This window comes from Argiope bruennichi, chromosome 11, assembly GCF_947563725.1.
Source record: "Argiope bruennichi chromosome 11, qqArgBrue1.1, whole genome shotgun sequence".
In the NCBI taxonomy this organism is placed as follows: Eukaryota; Metazoa; Arthropoda; class Arachnida; order Araneae; family Araneidae; genus Argiope; species Argiope bruennichi.
This window is the reverse complement of record NC_079161.1, coordinates 62,222,555-62,242,447: the sequence shown is the minus strand read 5'-3', so window position 1 is coordinate 62,242,447 and position 19,893 is coordinate 62,222,555.

Here is a 19,893-nt window from a genome sequence, read left to right as displayed (position 1 = left end):
ATATGAATGTTTTCAGATATTTGAGCCTACTTAACGTAAACAGTTCAAGAATGTTCATTTCACAACAGTTGAAGAACGATCTGTTCAACTGTCGTGAGGACAGTTATGTTGAACTGTTTAATATCACTTTTCAGGATTTTATAAAATCAAAATTTATCGTCGTACCTTATGATTCTCAAAAGTACTAGTATTGCAATATTTATGTAAAAAAAAAATCAATTGTGCCTGAACTTTGTTCCTTTTCTAAAATTTATTCTGGTCTTAACAGTGCTGTCGAAAAATCTTCAGATTATAATATACAGATTATAATATTATCAGATTATAATATACCATATATTTATCAAAGATTGTAATATACCACATATGTAAGTCATGAAATGTTGTCAAACTCTATAATAATAGCCTGTTTAATAGCATGCTTCTAAATACCTCATTTCTTTTGAATCACCCTGTAATTACGAAGCAATAATAAAAATTCTTGCATTGCAAGGAATTTCTGAAATAATAATTTGGGATGTAAAGTCAAAAGGTTTTGATTATTCATATATTAACAGATATATCCTAAAATATTAATATCTTTCTTGAAGATTTTATATTATTAAAAAGAATTATTGCGGTAACACTGAGCAAGCGTTAGTAACCATTAGTCGAAAGAAGACCGTTCAAGTAATAATAAGGATTTCTCGTTACCAGTTCTGCTTTAAATACTCTAGCCTGCAAAGGCGAACAATGGTTCTTTTCCGCAATTCTTTAATGCGAAGGATTCCTTTTTTAAAACATCTAGAATATCTTGAAATTACGTTCTTATTTTGCCTAAGGAATGCATCGTCTTTCCTAAATTGACTCCAACTTCCTAAACGCATGTCAAGGAGTTAGAGCAAAAATTAAATAAAAACGATTTCGGCGTACAGAGAAAAAGGAGGTGAGCTTGTAACTGTAACCTTACTTCTTTTCAGTTTTCATTTAGTCTTGAAGCGCTAAATTTCATTTACTTTCTATCCGTCATTTAAATCCCGTTTTCTCCTTCGAATTTTCTATCGTTCGTGTATTTAATATTTTTTTCTCATTTCATTCCAGGTTTCCATCTACGAAAGAGAAGATTTTAATTACCTCACTTTTACAGAATGAATTTCAGAAAAAAAAAAAAAAAAAGCGGAGATTAGAAAATATCTTATCGAGTTATTTGATGACGTGTAATAGCGTTAAAAATAAGGATACACTGAAGTGAAGAAATAAAAGTTTAGAAGGATTTAACAAGAGCAAAATTATTTTAAAGATTGTTACTGTTTAAATAGAGAAGAAAATTACTCTTCGCAAGCCTGCATCAGGGAAAAAGTAACTACAAAATGAATACTGAAAGTTTCATTACTTTTAAATAAGAAAAACTAACTGCGTTGAACTTTCGCTTTACCTTTATATGTTCCTGATCGTTTTTCTCCTTTTTTTTTCATTTTAAAACAAACTTTAAAGCTAATGGTATTCATAGCGCTTTCGATTCTTTCAGGTTAATTTTAAAAGCGTTATTGTTTTTAACGTAACCCTTAGGCTAGTTTGTTTTGAAGACTGTTAAATCTCAAAATAATCTTTATTTTCAGAATAAAGTTCAAGACAAACAATCCATTTTCTGGAAATGTGAATGACAATAGCTTTCTTTTAAATAATATTATTATCGGAATTATTTGTTTATTATTTCTTTCAAGATTTTGTTTCCATTTGATTGTGTGAATCTTTTATGAGTTGAGAAACAGAAATTGATTTTTTCGCTGTCTTTGGAATTCTAAATGCTAATGGAGGTTTCTAAGTCTTATTTCTGGAATATTATCAATTTTAAGAACTGGAGATAATTTTTTGAATTTAGATTAATAAATTGATTCTCAAGAAAAATGGAAAGACATTACCATTTTTAAAAAAAAAAAATGAACACAATAAAAATTTATACGAATTTAATTTCTTTAAGGATTTAAAATTTATATTTCCAAAATATATTTTATTCACACATCGAACATAATATAAAATTAAGTTATATCCATAAATGTATTTTAATATATTTTATAGAAATTATTCCAATTATATATAATATTAAGAATCTGTAATAATTTTCCCTATGTAATTAATACCATTGGAAAGAAGCGAGTTTAATTGTATATCGTCAGCAAACAATGACTAATGCCATCTGAACGGAAATTATGTAGCCAGTCAATAGTGACTGACGTGGCGTGAACGAAAAGTACAAAGTCAATTGATCGCTGACTAACGTGGTCCTAGCGCAAGGGTCATCGAAATCCAAAATGTTAAATAACATGCTAAGGATTAAACTGTAATTTATATAAGCCTAACTCAGAAAAACTACCTGTATAAGTGAAATCTCATACGTTGTCTTTACACCAAAACTGTACATTGATATTAAATTTTTGTTTTTTAATGTAATTTTATGGAAATGATTTCTTTTACACAAATTATTAAGAATATGTAATAATTTTCCCTATGTAATTAATGCCATAGGAAAGAAGCGAGTTTACGTGTATATCATCAGCGAACAATGACTAACGCAAACTGAATAGAAATCTGTCAATAGTAACTGACGTAACTTGAACGAAAAGTTCAAAGTTGGTTCAACGATGACTCACGTGGTCCGAGTAGAAAGTTCATCGACGACCAGTATGGCGTATAACGTGTTAAAGGTTAACATTGTAATTTTAGCATGATAACGCAGAAAAATTACCTATATAAGTAAAATCTGACACTTTGTCTTTTATATTAAAAATTTAATTTATATATATTTTTATAGAAATGATTTTTTAATACATATTTGGAATCTGTAAATATTATCCCTATGTAATTAATTTCATAGGTAAGAAACGAGTTGAAGTGTATATCGACACCGCAAACATTGTCTAACGCCATCTGAACGGAAATTATGCGGTCAGTCAATAGTGACTGATGTGGCTTGAGCGAAAAGTACAAAGTCAGTTGAACACTGATTCAAACGATTCGAGCGGAAAGGTAATCGAAAACCTAAAAGGCGTTTTAGTTTTAACTTTAATTATATTAACGTCCGTTTTAAAGCAACATTAAGGCTATTTTGGGACGGACCTCGTAGTTTTGAACCGCTGTCATATGACGAGAACGACACATGAGCTGACACACTCTTCTCCAACTTTCACACCACACGAGCAGGGATCAAAATGGCGTATAACACGTTAAGGATTAAAATTGTAATTTATATGAGTATGATAACTCAGAAAACCTACCTGTATAAGTGAAATCTCATACGTTATATTTATACCAAAACTGTAAATCGATATTAAATTTTTGATTAAATCCACGAATTGAATATCATTTATTTGTTTATATAAGGTTATAACCTAAATGTAATTACCCAAATCTGTGTTTATGAAGCATCTGAGGTTTAACTGAACGTCGGTCGTCACAACATTGGATAGTGAAAATTATGAATGGAGTCCTAAGAACTATCATTGGCTCATACCCAACCTCTCCAGGCAGACGGGATATTTCGTCATGGATATAGAGGCAATCCAAACTTATTGTTATATCTACCAACAAAGGGAGATATATACCAATATATCTCCCTTTGTCCACGTACGATTGGTAGCTATTGCTAGGGGCTGTATCTAACCATCATGTGGTTAAGAAATTATGGTTGTTCTCACCATGATATATACGTGATATACACCATGATATATATACGTGATATACACCATGATATATATACGTGATATACACCATGATATATATACGTGATATACACCAATATATATACGTGACATACACCAATATATATACGTGATATACACCAATATATATACATGATATACACCAATATATATACGTGATATACACCAATATATATACGTGATATACACCAATATATATACGTGATATACACCAATATATATACGTGATATACAAAATGATATATATACGTGATATACACCAATATATATACGTGATATACAAAATGATATATATATGTGATATACACCAATATATATACGTGATATACAAAATGATATATATACGTGATATACACCAATATATATACGTGATATACACCAATATATATACGTGATATACAAAATGATATATATACGTGATATACACCATGTTATATATACGTGGTTAAGCTAATACAAAAAAAAAATGCAACAAGCCATGTAAAATGTGGCATGTAGTTTTTAAACAAAAATATTAACTTAATGTACATTTTGAGACAAAATCCGTAACTAAAAAGATTTCTTGCTTCTTTAAGTATGTTTGTATTTAAACAGTATTTCCACCATTTGCATTAACACGCATGTGCTGAAAGTATAAGGCAGAACCGCGTCATGTAGTTGTTTTGTTAGGACAGTGCATGTCTTTGTTCACTCTTTCAACGCATCCACATCTCATTGACAGTGATAATGCTGCTTTAAATATAAGCCCACATTATGCTTAAGTGTGTAGGTGAAGATGATGGCCAAACGCTTAAAATAATTAATATGAAAAGAATGTGATGTGAAATATTTGCTCTAACATTTTTTTTTTATTTATATTATATTTTAAACAAAATCTTGGATGTAAACATAATTTTTTTCTTTAAATGCTGTCTTGACCAATATATTAAGAATGTTAACAAGATATGACGGAATTAAATGTATATATATATATTATATATATATATTATATATATATAAACCTTTACAATCTGATGATACCTCTCATTCACCAATCAAGGTGCATCATTTTGACGTTTAATTAATTTTTTAAAAATTTTGATTGATAAATATATCTATTGAGTGGTAAAAAGATGTAAGTTTATTTTTCGGGGAAATTCAACTTAAAACAAATTTTATATTATATATATTACTTTTTTGCAAGTTAAACAATGTTTTGTATTAGATGAATAATTATGCATCGAATTACTTTTCCGAGTACAAATAGTTAACCATTTCAATACCAGTTTTTTCTTTTTCAAAATTAAGATAATTTAGGAATCTAATGGGTCAAATAAAGTATAAATAGCTATATTTTGTTAAAACAAAAACAAAAATTAACGATAGCTGCAATTTTGGAGGTACGACATATGTGTTTTCAGTGGTCTTTTTAAATAGAACACATGTGCCCATTGGAGTTGAGGGGACTATATAAAATATAGCGTGTATGAGAAAAAATTACACTAACATATGAATGTAATCACAGAAAACCGTTGGAACATGTACTTCAATAAATTCCCCATTTACTTATCCCTTTGGGTGATTTAAAAGTATCAGTGAGACATATATATCCAGGTGGGACCCAAAAGGTTAATATCACTGGTCAATTTTCCAATTTCAGGGGAGTGTCGTGGAGTTCTTGAACTGAAGATTCTTAATCACCAGACATATCAGGTGAATAGAGTAACGGCATGACAATAAGATTACTTAGTAGGTGGTTGTGCGAGATAAATGGAGGATAAAATTTATTAGATAACAATTAACTAATAAATCGGATTAAAAAAAGAAAAAGAAATTATATGTAAGAATTTCGGCAAAATCGGTCCAGAGTCAAATCGGTGGAAAATATATGGTGTTGTCCTAGACATGTCGGAGGTGACAGGGTTGATTAGTTCTTTTTTGAAATGGAGAATTGTAATCTTCAATTTTTTTTAATTGCGAAGTTATCATTTTTATCTATTTTTTTTATAAAGAAGCGTGTTGAGGGTTTCTTCTGGGAATCTTGTAAGCGTGCGACATTCAGGTCTCTTTGCACGTCTTTGTTCCTGGTAAGACACGGCGTGTTACTGATTTGCCTAACCGTATTATTCTTTATTATAGAAGTGTGAAAACTACTAATCTTTGCATATCTTTGTTTCTGGTAGGCCATGACATGTTACTGATTTGTCTAACAGTAATATTATCCTTTAATATAGAAGTACACGAAATAATTTTAAAAGAACATTTTGGATTCTATTTTATAAACTATCAAGGCAAGAAAAGCATAAAATTGGTTTAAAATGCATTGGCAATTTCAAGTATTCTAATGATGCGTTTCTCTCGTGAAAGAAAATTATATGCAGCCACCGCAGAGCAATAATATGTCAAATATGTAAAGAGGCGATACAGAATTTTTGAGAACTACTTATTTATATGCAGCTAATTCACATTCATAATGCGCACGGGATACTTTAAAAACATGACAATGACTAATACCTTCCAAAAATATTTCTCGATCTTTATGAATTTTCCAGAAAACTTTTTGGCAGCCCAATCATTCTGCCTGGGCAATCAAAAGTTTTGTTTGAAACCCCTTTTCCGTTGAAGTTTTGTTTTCGCTTTGCTAAATCAGGTTCGCTTTTAGATGCTAATTAATTCCACAAAAGGAAATGAATTCGTTGGATGAAAACGCACAAAAGTTTTTCGCACGAAAACCCAAGATCCTTTTATCTCATTCGGTTACAGTTTTCCTCTTTCGCTTCTGGGGGTTTAATGGTTGCTTCTAAACTTGAGTTTAAAGCCACTTGAGTTTGCGAACAATCTTAGTCAATCGCTTTTATCTTTTCGTTTTGTTCTAACTTTGGTTTGATGAATCTAATAGCGCGTTCTTTAAGATTAATTAGATATTTCGAGTCGTGCATTTTGATGCAAAGGAATATGTTAGATGAAAAATTAAACTGCGAAGTTTCATTTAGAAAACAAATGGTTACTCTATGCTTGGTCAAATGAATTTGATGTCTCCTTGTTTTTATTATTTCATTATTTACTCTACAGAAGTAAGTATATGAGAAGTAATTGTATTTTTAGTTTACCTATCTTATTCCTATGATCATTTGAATTCAGGTGCCTCAGAATACTGGAACGCTAAACTCGAATTTCTCTTTCAAATGAATGAAAAAGCATGTCCTTGCCTTCAAAGACTAAAATGGCAACCAACATTGTCCACAACAAATATTAATAATCAAAAAAGGATTCATTTGAATCGATATCTATTAATAATATGATGTCCTTTAAGATTTCTCAGAAAGTCTCCTTATGCTCTACGTCCATTTGGGCGAGCACTCCTGATGAAAAAAGCATGAACCTCGGGTATTCAATAAATCATATTTAACGAAAGGAGGGCAAGGAATTTCGCAGTGAGAGTCGAACATTCTTTGCTCCTTACATAATTTTATTTTTGATATAATGTTTTACATTTGATAGAATTAATATGTTAAGCACCAGGCCTGGTCGGTTATCCATTCCATTTAACTCGCTATATCAGATTCATTGACATGCTGGTGGCTATGTATCTGGCAGGGTAGACTCTATTTCTTCTACACTTTATAACACTTTTGGTGTATATATCTCTTGACTCTTTAGTGGTCTTGTCTGTGAATTTCCTAGGCGTCTAACAATTGGGCCTCAAATTCCAAAAATGAAGTTATATTATTCAAAAACACTATAATTCGATACAAAATTTACTCATAAACCACAAATATTGAACCAGTAAGACTGCATATATGAAACAGAAGATATAATCTAATAAGATTATGAGGAAAGCAAATAAATTAAGGGGTTAATCTCAATCTAATCTCTGTATTCCTTTAGAAATGAATTCTTAGCAATCTCTCAATTGTGTTTCGTGCAGTTCAATAAAACTCATTGAACTCTTTAGGGAGGTTACAAATGATATTAAAATAATTCTTTTCATGAAGTCCATTATTCAAATTTTATTAATTGAGGAATATAATCATTTAATTTTTTTATGATACATCAACAGTGACCAGAATGGCATGAACAAAAAATATAGTGTCACTTACCGATGGTCGACGTGGTCAAAAAAAAAAAAAAAATGCCAATCACCAGTGATTGATTCGATATGAACGAAAAGTATACTGTCAGCCAGTGGTCACTGTCGCGTTTTGGACAAAAAGTTTGACACAATTCATCGATGTCTGGCATAGTCCGAAAGGAAAATATAGTATCACTCACTGGTGACTGACGCGGTCTTAAAATATTAATATCAATCACCAATGACTGATTTGATAGGAACGAAAAGTATACAGTCAGCCAGTGATAACTAACTCGTTTTGGACGAAAAGTATGACGTAAATAATCGATGACTGACGTAGTTCGAAATGAAAATATAGTATCACTCACTGGTGACTGATGCGGTCCTAAAAAAATGCCAATCACCAGTGACTGATTCGATATAAACGAAAAGTGTACTGTCATCAAGTGGTAACTGACGCGTTTTGGACGAAAAGTATGACAAATCATCGATGCCTGAAGTAGTCCGACAGGAAAATATAGTTTCGCTCACTGGTGACTGACGCGGTCCTAAAAATAATTAATGTCAATTATCATTGACTAATGTGATATGAACGAAAAGTATACTGTCAGCCAGTGATAACTAACTCGTTTTGGACGAAAAGTATGACGTAAATAATCGATGACTGACGTAGTTCGAAATGAAAATATAGTATCACTCACTGGTGACTGATGCGGTCCTAAAAAAATGCCAATCACCAGTGACTGATTCGATATAAACGAAAAGTGTACTGTCATCAAGTGGTAACTGACGCGTTTTGGACGAAAAGTATGACAAATCATCGATGCCTGAAGTAGTCCGACAGGAAAATATAGTTTCGCTCACTGGTGACTGACGCGGTCCTAAAAATAATTAATGTCAATTATCATTGACTAATGTGATATGAACGAAAAGTATACTGTCAGCCAGTGATAACTAACTCGTTTTGGACGAAAAGTATGACGTAAATAATCGATGACTGACTTAGTTCGAAATGAAAATATAGTATCACTCACTGGTGACTGATGCGGTCCTAAAAAAATGCCAATCACCAGTGACTGATTCGATATAAACGAAAAGTGTACTGTCATCAAGTGGTAACTGACGCGTTTTGGACGAAAAGTATGACAAATCATCGATGCCTGAAGTAGTCCGACAGGAAAATATAGTTTCGCTCACTGGTGACTGACGCGGTCCTAAAAATAATTAATGTCAATTATCATTGACTAATGTGATATGAACGAAAAGTATACTATCAGCCAGTGGTAACTAACACGTTTTGGACAATAAGTAGATGATAAATCATCTTTGTGGAACGCAGTCCAAAAGGGGAATATAGTGTCAGTTACCGATGGTTGAGAAGACGTTGAACGCTTTAAAATATGAATTATTTAAAAATTAGAAATATTGTCATGAAACAAGCGAATCAAGATGAAAAATTCCCAATTAATTTAACAAATATCATGATCCGTTTCAGCAATCAAAACTAAATTGCAACTTATTTTCCTCGATTTTATATTGTCATGCTATTTTTAGTTAAACCATATTAGTAGTGCTATTTCACGCGTTATCGGTTATATCCCTGGTTTCCGAAGCATTTCAAAACTGGTCACACAATTTCAATTTCAACTGGTTAAACAGCTTCTGAATAACAGCTGAAATCATACCAAGGTATATTCATTTGCGAAAATGTCATCTTATGGATAATTTTATCCTTTTACCCTTCTATTTAGAAAATTCTGGAATCAACTCTTTAACCGACAATGTATTATGTAGCCATTTGGCAACACTTTTTTTTTCCATTTATAAGGATCACATGATTATTTCAAAGGGCAACAAAGAATATTTGGAAATCGTATTTAAATGCGTTTTGCTTAAAATTTGACGAAAGCTCCATATACGACAAGAGCGGAACCAGAATTAGATTTAAATTGGAAACTCGGAAAATTACCAAGATGGTTGTTACACGATTAATTCTAGAATGAAAATGCAATCAAAATATTTCATTTCCAGGGTAAAAAAATATATCGGTAAAAAGGGAATTTTATTTTTATTGCAAAATTATCATAATGAAATTTGTGTCACTGGGATATTGTTTAGTTCATAATGTAGCCATCCGATTGTCAATTTTCAATTTTTTTTGTTAAAATTTCACCAGAAAAAATAAACTAAATATTTTTTTCAATAATTTTCCTAAATTATAAGCATTTATTCAAAACACATTAAATTTTTATAAAAAAATAAAATATTATGCATTTTGGTTTTAAAACTGTTCTTAGAGTTAAATTTTTCAGTTAAGTGTAAATAAGTTTCAAGGCTAAAGTAGCAAATAACCAGTTTCCTGTCAACTTAAAGAAATAAATTTATATTTCATCCTACTTTCAAGAAATTTTATTCTTTCTTCATTTGCTATTCTTAGCTTTTTTCCCTTGACTGTATGTTTATTAAAATCAGGGAGGGGGGTCCCTCCAAAACTTTCTCGTTTTGTATTCATTAAACCTCTTATCCCGATTCATCCACATAAAATTGTAAACCTTCTGTAAGTCCATGAATAACTCGCATGACATTGATAAGCGATAGAAATGAAACATAGATCTTCGGCGGGAATCTAGCATTTTTACTGAATCTATTGCGAAAATATGTATTTTGGGCACTTTTTTGCCTTCTAATTGACACTAAAATTTCACAGGAAACTACAGATGTAGTCACAAAATGATATCTCGTATTTCATTGATTGAAGTAATAGCGTTTATCAGTTACATGCATCCGAAATTAAAGACCGACAGACGGTCAATTGTTTGAAAGACTTGGTTCAAAAATGAATACGTATCTATATTTTAGATACTGTTTTCAAATTTTACTTACTTAGTTCTTTGCATTAGTTTTTAGCGAGTTTAATTGCACTCGGATAGTTTGACAGACAGACTTCCATTGAATAGATTTCCTTCAAAGTTTTAAAGAAATTTACAAATTAGGCCTTTAGTCACATATACCAAATTGCAACTGTCTAGCTCGAAGCGTTTTTGAATTACCTCTTTCACAGGCAGACAGACATACACAATGCTATAAAATGTGCTTTTCCGGCAAACAGAAGTTTAAAACGTGGATATACCTTTTTGAAAGTTACAATACTTTTTCTATATTTCTTAAATGAGGAAGTAAAAACCGGAATGTAGCAAGTAAATTAAACATGAAGCAGTTAATAAAGGATTATGTAACTAAGAGCAAGTATATAGGTGACATCACATATACAGGTACAACTTTATGGGACGATAATTGTTATCACTAGTTGTTCTTGGCTAATTTGCAATAACGGTGCAATGTTAAGTACAATGCCCTATCATGTTTTATGGCGACTAAATGCCTCTTGTACAGTAACGGGCTCAGATCCTACCTGCAACTAGTTACTCGATTACATCACTGATTGCAGTCAGCTCATAGGTTCTATTACGTCCAATGAGCTGTGATTAACATTTGTAATCTGTTGTATAACCAGTTGCTTATGGATAACAGTTGATTTCTCTAATGTATGTTTTTCAGCTTGTAATTCAGTCGATCTAACAAGGAAAGTAGCAAAATGAATACAAAAATACACAACTCAATTTTATTGGATTAAGTTGTTGACTAACTTTCTAAAACATACTTCAACATTAATTTTCCAAACATACTTCAAAATTAATTTTCCAAACATACTTCAACATTAATTTTCCAAACATACTTCAACATTAATTTTCCAAACATACTTCAACATTAATTTTCCAAACATACTTCAACATTTTCCAAACATACTTCAACATTTTCCAAACATACTTCTAAATTTGCTATGGATAAGTAGGAAGGGATTGTTATAAATTTGAACAACAATTTTTCCGCATTTAAATAAAACGTTATTAATTTAAGAAAAAAAAGTTATGAGTATTAAAAAATACCTATATAATAAAAGCATGATATCTAAAAATACCTATGTTTAAATATACCTTAATGATAAATCATTTAAATAAAGAGTTAATTTTTAAAGACTATTAATTTGGAAACATTTTTTATTTTTTATTTCAGTTAATTTCTTTGGCACTCCTCTTAAGAAAGTATTATATAGATAGAAATAACTGATAAAAATTTCAGGTATCTAGATTCGTTTTTTGAAAAATTCCACTTTGTTGAAAACAACAATTCTGTTGAAAAAATGTGTATATCTGAAATTCTTTAATTAGTCAGAATTCAAGAGCCGAAAAACGATCTATTCGAAAAATATTTTTTTTTTTTTAAAGATTTGAAATGGTATCATAATAACCGATTTTCTAAATATATATGTAATGATGTTTTAAATTTTAATTTCAATTTAATTAATTTCTCAGGTTATATAAGACCAGGGGTAAAATGTCCAAGAGCTTTTTCCTCATTCCTTTCTGTGTACTCATCGCTTGTACATATGGCTACTTCTCCAAAATGAAATAAAACGACGTCACGAAATAGAAAGTCTTTTCACTGTCTTCAAAACTGCATTCTGCTTCCCATAAAATAATGTTTACATATATATATATATATATATAGTAATTTAATGTTTAAAAAAGAAATCTCGCTTTGTTTAAAGATTTAAAAAATAATTTTGTTGAGCGTTAAAATTGATAAAATAAATTTAATAAAGGCTTGATAATTAACACAAAATGAAAACAAATTTAATTTTCATTTTTTTTTATATATAGTAAGACTGGGCTATTAGCGTCTTGCAATTATAAAGATAATGGAATAATTTTAGATCTATGTTCTAAGTGGATCCAATATTTTAGAGACCTATAACTGTATCGCTGGATATGTATGCTTAATTTAACACATATTGCTTGCAACGAATTTAAATTAGCGCATGAATAGACGTATTTCCAAATACAAAAATCTCCAAAAATTTGATTCATAGGTCCACACTATAAAATATAATCATCTGATTCATTGTTATTTAATTATTGCGTTTTGAAGCAAATAATAATCCCAAAAGATGTGTTACTTTTTTATATGATTATATAATTATATATATAGCATAGCATTCTTTGTATCGAATTATCGCTTTTCAAACATATTAGATAGAATTAAAACCACAGTGATGTCAATGGAAATATTTTAAATAATGTTGAAGGAATAGATTTTCGAAATATAAGATCTTATCTAACTAAGTAAAATAGAGAAAGTTAAAATCAGTTAAAGAATAAAATGCATCTTTTACTCAAAATGGTGAAGGGAAATGGAATTTAGGGAATGACAACCATCGTTTTGATTTTAAACCTGTTGGACAACCTATGCTTGCTTTAATAAACATTCATACTCAGTATTCTTCAATTATTTCAGAATTATACAGAACCATCTTATAAGAACGGCATATTAACATTGCAAAAGTCATGCGTATAACAACATCGTAAAGTGGTTGAGATGTGGTTCTTTTTCCATGCTCTGTTATTTGATATCCTGTATGGTAGTTTCAGATTTTATCTCTCTAGAACTGCAATTTTATAAATTATTTTTTACTGACAAATATACTACATTAAGATTTATAACACGACACTACATGTAGTCCTATAAACACAAAGTTTCTTGAAAACATAATTGTTTTGATATAATGTAATCAAGTGAAGAGATTATGATGCTAAAACTATGGAATCTTAAAAAGTGATTTTTTTTTCATCCAACAATTTTCGAAGTCTCATCCATTATAATGTAAAGATAATTGAAATCTGAAGATAACATTTAAAAGCAAGAAGAGCATATTTAAAAAAAATACGATTTAGTTAAGTGAATGTTAGTATATTTTAGTATAGCGAGTTAGTCCTAGATAGCACAGAATCTAGCACAATATTATACAATATTATACGATATTATACTATATTATTCAATAATCAACAATATTATACAATATTTCGAGTATCCTTTAATACCATTCAATTATGTGTGTTACTGGAAGATATATAGTCAAAGACTATTTAGGAGATTTTACCAATATCCATGCTATAAAGAAAACAATGAAAATTATTTTTGCCAAAAAGTGATCAATAATGCACTTTCGAACATTTTCTGTACTCAGAAGGTTCAGCTAAAAGCCGAAGTAATAATCATTTGATATAAAATATAGCTGCTGTGACTTCAACTTGATCTATTCTTTGACCTCTTAAAGGTCATCTTTTGTATCCTAATGTCACTGACCGTTGAAGGACGATTTTGGAGTTTTTCTATTCGTAACATTCTTATTGCCATTGAGGGAACTTCTAGGGAAGATAAGTGGAAGTGGATCATTTAGATGGAAGTTATTAGAATGGCCAGAAATGTAGTTTATCCTTAAGGGCTTGTCAATCGAAATCATTATTAAAATACTTTTAACCATTTTTTTTAAATATTTCAAATTAGCTTTCCAAATAATGAGATTATTTAGTAAAAATAATAATAGTTTCGCCAAATTCGGAAAAAGATAATTCAAAACTGAAATTCAATTTAAAAAACATTTGACAATTAAATTATTTTCATTTGTCGTTACAATTTGGCATATTCCTTTGTCGTTACAATTTGGCATATTTATTTGTCGTTACAATTTGGCATATTTATTTGTCGTTACAATTTGGCATATTTATTTGTCGTTACAATTTGGCATATTTATTTGTCGTTACAATTTGGCATATTTATTTGTCGTTACAATTTGGCATATTTATTTGTCGTTACAATTTGGCATATTTATTTGTCGTTACAATTTGGCATATTTATTTGTCGTTACAATTTGATATTTTTATTTGTCGTTACAATTTGATATTTTTATTTGTCGTTACAATTTGATATTTTTATTTGTCGTTACAATTTGATATTTTTATTTGTCGTTACAATTTGATATTTTTATTTGTCGTTACAATTTGATATTTTTATTTGTCGTTACAATTTGATATTTTTATTTGTCGTTACAATTTGATATTTTTATTATTTGATAAATATTTCAAATTACATTTGGCATAAAAAATAATAGTTTATGTTAAAATACGCAATATCTTACTTTGCACAATATTAACGCATCGTCCAAAAAACACATTTTTCCGTTCATTTATTTGATAAATAATATAATCACATATTTCTTTGAAGAGATCGTAACACCCTTGCATTTGATTCAATTCTGCGAGCATTTCCATCTTTTACATCGTCATCTATTTATTCCTGATTGATTGAATTTTAGATGCATTGCGCATGCATCAGTGTTATACTTAATCGAATTTGTCATGTCGCTACAATATCATATTCTCTCTCTACAGTATCATATTCTATCTCTATGCCATGCATCAAATTCGAATTTATTGTTAAACAAAATGTCATGTTATTTTTAATTATTTCATAAAATATGTTCACAAACATCTTTTTAAAGGACGTAACTCTCTTGCACAAATATCGCAATTCTTTTAACACCCCCCATAAGTTTATTCCAAGTCGAATTAACATTAAAACAAACATATTCCATATATACCATATATTTGAACCAATTGACATTATTCATATATTTACAACAAATCTGTCATTTCGCTAGATCATATTCTGTATTTATATTATGCGGAAATCAAATCCGAATTCACTAATGAAGAATATTTCATGGCTTTCATAATTTTCTTTCACAATTATGGTAACTCTTTTTGCCCCCATAAATTTATTACAAGTTGAATTTAAAATAAACATATTCCGCATATACCATATATTTGCACCAATTGAATTATTCATATATTTATACCAAGTTTGTCATTTCGGTAGATCATAAATTATTTATACCATGCCGAACATCAAATCCGAATTCACCAATGAAGAATATTTCGAGGCTTTCATAATTATTAAATAAAGACTAATTTTAATTATTTTGACGGGATAATTAGAATTAGTCTTTATTTAATAATTATGAAAGCCACGAAATATTCTACTTCAGTTGCCTTTTTTTCCCCTATCCTAATTTATTCTTGGTTGAGTGAATTTTAAAATAAACGGATTCCGCATAAATCAGCTTTATTCTTTTACTACTTATATCAAAGCCGTCACGTCGTCAAACCGCACATTTCCCCTCTGCAGGACGTCATACATCAAATCCGAGTTGACTGCTGAAGAATGTTCCGTGGTAAATCTTGAAGTCACTTCACTTTCTATTGACTGTTTGCTGCCACTTCTGCGGAGTGGGTTAAATAAAGAAAATCAAACGATTCTGGAACAGGTGTGAAAATTTTAACCGACAGTTATTCTGCATAAATGTATGAAAAGCAATTAAATCAATTATTGTTCCAGACAGGCTTTAGCAGAAGAATAATTTACGACGAAGAGATGAAATATATTTGTGCAAAAGATTTGTCAAAAAATATTTAGAATTGTAAATGTCACTTTTGAGAATATAAGCATTGTGAATTTATTCATTAGGGAATTTTGTTATTGATAATGAGAAATAACTGATTTATTTAAGTTTAGAAAGATCTAATCATTATTGGTAAACTTGTAGTTTAGGGTGCCCCTTGGTGCGCCAAGGATGCCAAGTCGCCAATAAAGATGGCGGACAAATTAAAGAAACTTTTTTTGCAAAACAGATACGGTTACCACTTTCTGCATTAAAATTATGATTTTTACTAATTAATATGTTTTTATCTGCGATTTTTTAACCTTTGGGATCCCTATCGCTGCTTATCTTAACAATTTTGAAATAAAGAAGTTTTTCAAACCGGCTGCGTCGGTATGTTGTGTAGATAGTAAAATTTAGAGCATGCGATGCCTTCATTATCAGATGAAGACACCGGGCTGAATCTTTTACCTTAAGAAAAAAAACATTTTACGGCTTCGCTAGCAGCGGGAGCGGGATCCTAATACCTTCGCTAGCGCATTGAATATAAGGACTGTGTTTATAACAGAAACAGTACATAATAGAAAGAACAAAGAAAAAAAAGAATCAAACCATTCCCCATAAAAAATTTCAATCCTTTTACCAACTACATCAACTCGTATCATATTCTACTCACCCTTCATCCATTCTCCAAGTTCAAAATATTTCCCGCCATCAAATTCACCACACATCCATTCTTGAACAGTTAGCGACATAATGAATTATCAAGGAAACTGTCAGATCAGAAAAATAATTACGAAAAGTGCAAGGAATTCCATTGCAGACAATTTCTAAAACGCATACCGACAGTTAAGTATTGAAAAAGAATAAATATTTTCTGATCGTATTCACATTAAAAATAACATTGCAGTGTCGTATTAGCAGTAAAAAGAAAACTTAATTATAATACAAAACTATATTAAAATCTTTAATTGATATTTTATATTTTTTAATTTAAAATTTTTCATAAAATAATTGTAGTTCATTTACAACTCAACCACTGTAAAAAGTAGTAAACAAAACATCATTAGGGTTGCTCATAAGATCGTTACGTTGGGATACCATATTGGCGACAAACTCGGGGCACACTAAACTATACTTCAACCACCGTTACGTTTCTTTTAGAAATAACTAGAACTTCATTGCAAAATAAGTATAAAGTGAAGCATACATTATTTTTTTTAATGGCAAAATTAATTCTATTATTTTAGATTATTGCTACGAAATATATATTTAAAGCAAATTTTATCATCGCCATGATCAAAAGTTTAGAAAGTCATTTTACATATTATTGAAAAAAATATAATGTAAGCCTAGTAAAGAACAGAGAAATTCTAATAGCACTATTTTAGGTAAATTGATAAATGCATTTATGTAAATGTATTTTAGCATTTGCGTGGCCGAGAAGAAACTTTTCAAAATTTTAAAACTTCGATTTATTCCGTCTCGGGTGGCATATTATGTACAAGGAAGACGAGACGAGATATGTCAGTGAACATCGTGATACAAAAACGGAAGAGGCTAAATTTTCCTCTCCAAAGGTTTTTACTTTGAGATTTTGAAAGGGATTTCTTTGACACGTGTATACTTATGAAAATGAAATTTAGGTATCTTTAAATGGATGTTGTAAGCATTAAGGAATTTTATGCCTTCACTAGGAGGCTGAAAACCTACGGAATTCGGCATTTTTCCAGAGCGCGTGTTGAAATAATTAAATAAATAAAAAGAAATAATTGAATCAGGAAATAGATCATTTTTAAAAGGAACTTAATATGGGTTGAAATAAGATAAAAATTAGGGAACTAAGATTTAAATTAGAGTAAGAGATATCATTATGTCTATAAATATTTTTTAAACAGAGGACGGAGTAAGAGAAGGCACTTTGAATTATTAAGTTTGCGTTTATTCCATCCGGGGAGACAATTTATGTACAAGAAGCAAAGACAAATCACGTCCATTCATAGCGTGGCACAAGAGCTGCAGAGAGAGAAAAAGGGCCGAAATATTTATCCCCATAATTATATACTGTGAGATTCTGATAGGGATTTCCTTACACGTGCGATTTAAGTAAGGGGAAATTTAGGTATCTTTTAAAAAGAAATCGCTTAACTTGACAATATTTTATCCCTTCACTCGGAGCGTGGGAAGTGATGTATAAAGCGTATTTACAGAGCTAATCTTGCATTAATTAAAATAAAGAGGTGGAATTGGATCAGGAAATAAGAAAACATTTTAGAGTGAAGTTAATATGGACTGAAATAAGATAAAATTAATTTGGAAATTAATTAGGATTAAAGTAAATTTTAATATATATATATTCCATATTTAGCGATTATCTATAAAGAAACCCTGAGTCATTTTTTTAAATTTATTTCTTTTTAATTTTATAAATTAAAAATTATATCTTATAAAACAATCAAATTATAGCATAAAAATGCATTCCATATGATTATTTAAATAAATAAAAAAATATTTCATTATTATTTTAACTTTTCTTAATGAGCTTAATTATTTTACATGATATTTTCATTATTTCTTATTTATGTCGATCCCTCCCTTCTAAAAAACCGGATGACTAACTTCCTAAGTTTGACAATAATTATTTCATACAAGAAATAAGTCTCTATCTCCGCTACGATACTCCACACTCAATCTTATTCTGCGAACATCGCCACCTTTTTCGCCAAAGTAAATTTATTCCAGCCAAAGTGAATTTTAAAATAAACACATACCGCATGCATCAGCGTTATTCTTATACAAACATCAAACTCGTCACGTCGCCAGACATCACATTTCCTCTCTACACGACGCCATACATCAAATCCGAGTTGACTGTTAAAGAATATTTCGTGGTAAATCTTGAAGTCACTTCTCTTCCTATTGTCTGTTTGCAAACTCTTCTGCGGGAAGGAACAAAAGCAGAAAAGCAAACGATTTTGAAAGATGTGTGAAGATCCGCAGCCGATAGCTATTTTGCATAATTGCATCAGAAACAATTAGATCAATAACAGTTGTTCCAGGGGGACCTTAGCAGAAGAATAATTTATTATGAAGAGGTAAAATATATTTGCTCTAAGTTATTTTTGCTTTTGAAAGAGACACTTGTGAGAATATACGCAATGAGCTTGTATTCCTTTAGGGTTTATGGTTATTTGCTAAGCCAAAATAGCTATTTTACTTCTCCTGGAAAATAACATCGTATGTTATTTTACTTCAGGAAATGATTAGAATTTCATTATGCGTGGTAAAAATAATGATATTTCTTTTTATGTAAGCATAATACCGGAAAATATTTTTTCCTGCCTTTTTTTCTGCTAATTGGATTTGATCATATGTATATGTTCAATAGCTTTAAGAAATATAACATTATGCTAATAAAACATTCGCATTTCTTGCCTTTAGAATAAAGATTATAAATTATATTGCAATCGGATGCCTTTAAGATGCTTATATTATATTAAGACGCAAAATTATATTAAGATATTAAGAAGCAAATATTTGTTTTATATGAGTACAAATATGCGATTGGTTAACCATGTATTCAACTTCTTTCTCTATAGTTTTCTATTAAACTTTTTTGCTTGATAAATGATACTTAAAATTACTGTTTTTGTATAAATATATTTAAATTACTTAATTTGAAAAGCATTTATATATATATATATATATATATATATATATATAACGCTAGCGTACTTGCCACAGAAATCACTCTTATTACTTATTACCGAATAGCAACAATTAAATGTAAAGAATTCTCTATACGGACG